The sequence below is a fragment of the Fundulus heteroclitus genome, chromosome 1, assembly GCF_011125445.2.
Source record: "Fundulus heteroclitus isolate FHET01 chromosome 1, MU-UCD_Fhet_4.1, whole genome shotgun sequence".
Lineage (NCBI taxonomy): Eukaryota > Metazoa > Chordata > Actinopteri > Cyprinodontiformes > Fundulidae > Fundulus > Fundulus heteroclitus.
In genome coordinates this window covers 38,840,567-38,849,045 of record NC_046361.1, presented here as the reverse complement: position 1 = coordinate 38,849,045, position 8,479 = coordinate 38,840,567, and positions in this window count along the sequence as shown.

Here is an 8,479-nt window from a genome sequence, read left to right as displayed (position 1 = left end):
CTCTGACAGAAAGTGGCAGAGTCTAATTTACCTTATTAAAGCTCCTTTGACCTGCAGATTGTTGTGATGCATGATCAAATTTACTTGATAATTATTGTATGCATCTGCTTTAAAGTGAAGTTTAACCTTAAAATAAGATCTACATGTGTATTTCCACCAATATATGGCAATAAAAAGAAAGTACATATTTGCTTTGTAGTCAACGTAATGCTGGATCCAATAGCCAACCTTTTTTAAAATCCACCCACCACTAAGAGTTCCTTTTATTACATTTATTTAAGCAGTCCATATGAAACTGTGTCTAACGTTTTGCTGGAACAGGAAAAGTACAGAAAAAACACCTCTGGGAACATAGTGAAAAATAATCAGTGACAGAGCCTGCAGAGCATTAAAATGCATTTTCTTTAGAAATCACGGCATTTACAAATGTGAGTGAAAGGCCGGGCCAAAATCCGATCAAACATGAAACATGGAACCAATTATCTGATTGATTCTGAATCTACATTTTGGATGCTTTTTCTTTCCCGTTTTAAAGCCATTTACACTCAGAAAGTAGGACAACACACACAAAAAAAAATCAAGCATGTCCTGGGTGGTTACTGTATGGTCTTGGAGAGGTCTGGTGGGTTGCATCATGAACACAATGCTCTCAGCACCACACATGATGGAATGGGACCGTTCTCACCACTTTTTTAAGCATGCACAAAACTTCAGTAGTTGCAACATATCACGGTCCTATGTGCAGCGAGTACCATCAGCATAGATTGGTCGTCAGAAAACGCTGCAACTTAATTACAGCCACACTGGACAGGCAGCACCCCAAATAACACAGTCATCCTTTCGGATTATTGTACTGCTGCTGCTGCGGACATTACATCCCAACGCTGCTCCGATAGCAATAAATATGAAATCAACAATGGATCTTCATGTCAATAAACAGAGAGCCATGCTCAGACCCTTACGCATAAAGATCGGCATCCACTGTGATGCTGTTTGAATAGAGCTCCCAGCTGTAGAGAAGCACTCACGCCTCCAAATTGTGCATCGGCTGTTTGGTGGCAGGAAGTTGTGAATTAATTTTCTGAACCCTTTGTATTAAACTCTATTTTCATTTGTGTTGATTCTGATCCCTTAAGATGCCAGTATACCTGCAGGTAGATCATATTTCTGGTAATGACATTTCCTCATTGTACGCAACAAATACATTAAAGACCATTACTTGAAAACATTGGTTGTCGAAGTGAGTAAAAAATTTTTTTACACATAGCAGTTACAAAGTGGTGCATGACTGGCAAAGAGTTCTGTGGCTGAGACCTCCATGTTGTCCCCAAAAAAGTCAGACATGAAACGACCAGAACTATGAAGGCTTGATATGGAGAAGAGGACAAGAGGCCCTAAACTGCAAAGACACAAAAGTCTCATTGCAATCACACACTTAAGGGCAAAATATAGTCTCCAATTAGTCCTGCTTGCTTGGTCACGGATGGTGGAAGGAAACCAGAATTACTGAAAATAAAACACACAAGCAGGTGGAACATGTATAATTATATATTTTTATATATTCTTGATATAAATATCTTTATATGTTTGTATTTTGCAGTTTTGTGCAGCACTTTGTTTAAGCTGTGGCTGTTTTAAAGTGCTTTATAAATAAAGTTGGTTAAAAAGACCCCAAAATCCAACATTTTTCCAGGGAATGTGCAGTTTAGCTTTCAAGATTAGACAGAATGTTTTTTTTTTAAAAAAAGGTTCAGTTTTAAAAGTAAAAAGGTGGTAAATGTTAGCTAACAGCTTGACTGGCAGGTCAGTCCTCAGGCTCTTAACCAACTGAGGGTTTACCTTTGTGACTGTAACTAATGGAGCTCAAGCCTAAAAGGCTTAACATATAAATAATTGGAAAAATCAGCAAACGTTGACTTAACTTTTCATGACAAATTTTTAATCCAATCTCCCACATTGAAGAATGTCAGGGACATTGTTTTTGTAAATCTGCTTTTTGGAACATGTCTCCCAGAGCTCATTAACTCAGGTTTGTATGACGTGCTTTACGAGAACAAAACAAACAAAACGTAAAGAACTTAGATGGAGCACAGATGCTTTACAACTCTCATGAGACTTAATGAGAGGAAGCTGGGGGGGATATGAGGAGAGACGCAGGGACAGGAAGACGAAGCGTTCCCGTTTTCACAATGCCCAAAGAGTTGGTGCCATTCGCCTGTCTGTAATCCCTGAGGAGCAACGTCTCAGACACACACACACACACACACACACACACACACACACACACACACACACACACACACACACACACACATCTTTGTTTAAAACACAAACTGAAGCCTTGACTTCAATAGACTTCCATTCATTTTCAAGCACTGACCCTAACCTTTACCAGTGGTCGCGTTTCCATCATCTCTTAAAACACATTTTGAAGTATCACATTACAACAGGTGGAAATGACGAAATTAACTCACTAAATTTTGCAAAAAAAAAAAAAAAAGTTTTTACACTGGTTAGAGCTGGTTTTTGACTTTTTCTAAAAACAGTAAATTCGCTAAAGAGGAGATGGAAACACGTTTTTTGAATCAGTTCTGAATAAGCAAACGTTTACCTCACATGGTTGATCAGCTGTTTCTGTCTTCTTGGATATTCCCGTAACGCTGGAAAACAGGACTGGAAGCAACAACAGGTACGTGTGGACCGACAAAGAGACTGGAGCATTTCTTAGTCTCATCCATGGGGAAAACAATCAGAATATCCATTAAAGCCTCGCTCCATTACTGATCTGTAGTCCGTGCTAGTTAGCAACATCTACTACATGTTTATTACAGCGTGTGTTACCGACGTTATGCTGTGCGTTGCCTGGTTAATTCACTACAAACCAGTAAATGGAAACACGTCTGATGTGCATCTTCTTTTTGGTGATATTTTAACAGTTCACTCAAAATTCGCATGAGAATTGGATGGTTTGTGATAAAACCAACTCCTAGCCCAGAAAAACTGTGAGGACCTTTTTTTGGTCCTTACTTTAATAGTAGAATAAGCAAAAAATCAGCACAACACTAAAGTGAAAACTAAGACAGCAGGTCTCTCATTTTACAAAAGTGATTATATTCTAATATTGTTGCACAATCTGTGAACTTTGGTGTGATATTTTCTATTTAGTAACAGAGTTTCTTAATGTTAATATGGAAAATTAGCCCATGTGATTTGGGGTTTTCATAGACTTTGCAGGTTCGCTGCACACAAAGAAATTATATTTCTATTTCTAGACCTTATTTTATGTTCGGCATGAGGAATAATTAAATCTTTGGAAAGAAGTAGCTACAACTAAACTTATTCTGTCAGCTTTTAAACTAAAGTTATGCATCCATCCATCCATGCATCCATGCATCCATCCATCCATGCATCCATCCATTCATCCATCCATCGGTCCATCCATCCATCCATCCATCCATCTATCCATCCATCCATCCATCCATCCATCCATCCATCCATCAGAAGACTGTAGACCAGTTTTGTTGTCCCATGCAAAGTACGACAGACTGATACCTAAACACATCAATACTGGTATGGTTCATGTCTATGTGAAAATACAGCATTTTTAAAACATTTTGTTTTATTTGCACCATCTAAAAAGCTCATTATGAACAAGGCAATTTGTTAAAATATGTTGATTCATTCAAAAAAAAGAACAAAAATGTTAAATTGTAATGCACTCACTGAAATACACCTGAAAACCACAAAGGAGGCGTGGAGCACGCTGTGGTAATAGTAGACTCATTTTGTGATTGTGGATTATCTGTTATAAGGACATGTGTGGGCAACTGTGGCTTGATGGGTTGAGTAGTGGTCTGGCAATCAGAAGGTTGTGGGTTTGATTCCAGCTTCCCCTTGCCACATGTCGATGTGCCCCTGGGCAAGGCACTTAACCCCAGATTGCCTACCGAGCTGCGTCTCGGTGTATGGGGAGTGTTGGCCGAGTGGTTAGAGCAGTGTGCTTGCACTCAGAGAAGGATGCAAGTACCCGGTTGGATCCCCAGCGCCGGCACTCTGGGTCCCTGAGCAAGACCCTTAACCCCAGAATGCTTCCTGGGTGCCACACAGTGGCAGCCCACTGCTCCCTAAGGGTGATTGGTTAAAAGCAGAGAACAAAATTCATTTTAATGTATGTTTCAATGACAATAAAGATGATATTACTATGTGGAAACGATCCCTCGTATTTTATCAAGGTCATTTGTCCCAAACACGGACCAGAACCAGTAATAAATGGAAATATGATGTAAATAATGTCAGAAAACAAGCACCATTGCCATTTAATTAGATGTAAGATATGAGCATTTTTATGACTATTTATCTCCATTGACAATAAAAAATTATTGACTATAAAAGAAAATTAAACTGATGAGCAACAATATATACATATAAATGGCACTAGAAAAGTTGTGAAATATTAGGCTATCTGTATCTATCCAGCCGGAGTGCCGACTTTAATCTGATGGTTGATATGTGCAGGGAGCTAAAGATCGGGATGATGGCAAGCTGACTTCATTACTAAGGATAAATGGTGAAAATACCAGTGAAAACTAAGCAAAACGCTGCTCAGCAGTTGATTGGTGTTTTATAAAGGCCCTCTGGGCCCGGCTCTACTCACCCTGTAAGACCTCTAAAGTCTGGCCCAGCCTCCAGCAAGTGTTGTTTCTGAAATATCAGCTACTTTTCCTTGGGTTTTATAAGAATTCCAGCTTATTTGTCCAGAAAGATGAACCAAGATTACAAGATTGACAAGATTATTCAAAACAGCAATAAAAAAAATTAAATAAAAGGTAAAAAAAAAGAAAAAAGGAAAGTATTTATGAGAATATGTGTGGGGAGAGTATGAGTGCGAGGCAGGGGGTATGGAGGGGATGTGTGTGGGAGTGGAGCTGCCAGGGCCTTCCCACACACACACACACACACACACACACACACACACACACACACACACACACACACACACATCCTAAAACCCTCATAAAACACGGACCCACTCACACGGAACGGACACACACCCACTGCCCGGCAGCAGACCGGGCGGACTCGGTCCTGCTGTGACCGGGCCAACAGGAAATCTTACACACACACACACACACACACACACACACACACACACACACACACACACACAGACACACACACACACACGGTCACACGTTACTTGACAAATGAGAAAACCCGGAAGCTGAGTAAGTCACAGGAAAATAAAAGCAATGGTAGAAATATTGGCGAAAGACCTCATGAGGATCTTTTCAACAAAACCCAAGCGCCGGATGGCTTTGAGTAAACAATAATCTGAAAATCTTTCAGTTTGGGATCTTAACGTTTTAAGTAGCTCATTATTCAGAAATGTTTTCCATGTGCTCACACTGGACAAAGATATTGACTATGATTAGAAAGAAAAGGAAAAAGGGCTCTTGTGCAGGTTATTGTAGAGGTTTATCCATCGTCTGTTCCATCAGTTTTCAACTCCTACGGAGGCAAAGGAGTATGAAATTTGTTCCTGGATCTGAAATACCAAAATATAACAAAAAAAAACAACAAAAAAAAAACTACCAGCTGCCAGCACATCAAGTTTGTCCCTTTTTTTTTTTTTTGCAGTGATGTTAAATTATCAAGCAGATAATGGATAAAACAATAAAGTTGCTGCTCTGGAAGAGCTTCACTCATTAGTTTATTAAATAAAATGCAAACAGGTGTTAAATTTTCCTCATTATCAAGCAGATAAATAATAAGTCCAAAAAAAGTTAAAAATCAAAACAGCTGGACTTTTTTCCGAAGTTTGAAGACATTTTGCTTTCCATCCAGAAAGCTTTCTCAATTTAAATGTCTGGAGTAGTGAGGAGTTCCATGCTTTATATTATTGCCCTAAAAGGCCTTGTTATGGCTTAGATAACATGCAAATAGGGCAATACTATAAAGCTTAGAACTCCACATTACTCCAGACATTTAAATTGAGAAAGCTTTCTGGATGGAAAGCAAAATGTCTTCAAACTTCGGAAAAAAGCCCAGTTGTTTTGTTTTTTACTTTTTTTTGGACTGAATCTTCACCAGCAGATAATTAATAAGATACTCCGTCTACCCTGTCTTTTGGTTTTGCCTCTGCCTTACCTCCTTCCTGTACCCACAACCCTGGCTGTCTAATTTATAGCATTACTCTAAGCCTTAGTTGGGCTGTGTGAAAATCCTAAAGAGTTGCTCCCACATGCAGACAAATCTATGGTGGGTATAGCTGCTCATAACAGACACTAAAAAGGTGCCAGAAGTACCCCCCCCCCCCCCCACACTAAAACCTAAATGTGGTAATCTGTGGATCAGTCATTCCGACATGAATTGAATCAATTAAAAGAACTTCACAGAGTTCCCACAGATATGAAATGAGCCGACAGCTGGGCCTCATTTTAACAATGTGTTTTACAGAGTGCATGTAATGCTGATGCAAAGCGATGCCGGCTGCACGCTTTTCTTTCAATTCAATTCAACTCAGTATATTCATATAGCACCGATTCTCAACATGTGTCATCGAGTCACTTTCCAAAGTCAGTTCTGTAAAACCATCCAGACAGATTGGTTAAAACGTCTTCTATCCAGGGAAGCCGAGCAAATTGCATCCATTCTCTGACCGTTGCATTGAGTCATTTCCTTTGGATCTAAGCATGGCCGACACAGGCAGACAATTATTTATAAGAATTTGTGACCATTTTATTGAAATCAGCCTGATAAGTTGATATTAATTTCAGTCGGACTCTTGCTGATGAGATTTACTGCTGTTATGCTGATCTTTTTATGCAAAAATACAGACACGCTTTTAAAATAAAGTCAACTTTTTCTTCTTGGTCTTGTAAATCTCTCAGCAGTAAATTAACCTGAGCAGCCGTCCATCGTGCATACATGCTTGTCCTTGCAGGGTCCTGGATGGGGCTGGTGCCTTCCTCCAGCAGTCCACCCCGAACATGTCGCCAGGCCATCACAGGGTAATTAGAGACCGGTGAGGTCCTGTTTCTGGTTTCTAGGAGGAAGCTGCAGCACCCAGAGAGGTCACACATACATGGGGGGAACATGCAAACTCCTCACAGGAAAAGCTCAGATTCAAACCCAGAACCTTCTTCCTGAAAGGCTGTGGTGCTACTACCAATTACACCACCATGCAGGCCTATCATATTAATCTGTTTTCTTTGCAGTAATCATCACCCTAAGGCCGAGGCTGCAAATTTAGCAAAGAACACAGAATGACATCAACTTTTGGCTGTTACTGGAGTCATTTCACATCTGCTCAATGCTGGTTATTAAAACTCTGCAAAAACAATTAAATTGATTTTAAAAACCATTAATCTGTATTGACTTCACCCATTGTGGTTTGTTTTGCATTAACATTTTATGCAGGTAATTAAGGTTCTGTGCATATCCCGCTTAAACACTATAATTTTAATCTTACCATTTTTTTAATGCACATGAGGATACAGTTGCTTGCTAACTTTTGTTGTCATTGCAGAACTGACAGTTGCCCTTTGAACTGTTAAATAAGGTTAATGGCATCTCTATTTTATGCATTTTGTAATGTGAAAACTTAAATAAAAAGCCCACTTACCCAATATGTAAAATATTTAATAATGTGGCAAAATGAGTTTCTGCATTTAAATCATGTGTCTGAGGGCTTTCATCCTGCAGATTAGTGTTTCCTCTTCCTTTTTCTGCTCTTTGATGTAAAAAAATACACAGATAATAAAGCCAAACTACTATAGTACAATGATGCTATTGTCTAAAGCTGCACAAACAATTTTTGAAATATTGCTTCATTCCCGGGGGCTTGTTAACAGTTGGAAACAGGCTTTCCTACCAAAGTCAGTGATGGAACAGGTTTGCTCTAACTTTATTAGGAAGACATTTTTCTTATTAAGATGTACATTTTGTCCTTCTATTTGACAAGTATTATAAAAACAAATAAATAAAGTTGTTTTAAATACTTTAAAAACAACAGGATTAGGCATAATAATATGCATCAGTTCTGGCAACTAATTTCTCAGGGACCAAATATTATGGATAAAATGAATATGAATGCAACAGGCTAGATTTTTTTATGAATTTAAGGCAAAATGCAAAAAATAAAAAAACATGCATTTTTTTTTCCCTCCAGGGTAATTTACTTCCTTGTACCCTCAAACAGCATGAATGTCGAAGCTTTGAGCTGTTTGTCTCCGGTTGTCCTAGGATGGACTAGCTTGGTCTCAGAGGTGTACCCTATCTCTGCTCTAATACATTTTATGAAATTAACTATAGGTTTAAAGAATTAACTACTATAAATTCCATGATTTGTGTTTACTGTATCGACATACTGTATTTGTCCTGTAATTTTGATGGGGCCGGTGCCTGAGCGCCCCCTATTGACAAGCCGCCACTGTTTATAGATTTAAAATAAATATTGTAGCATTCTAAACCAATACAT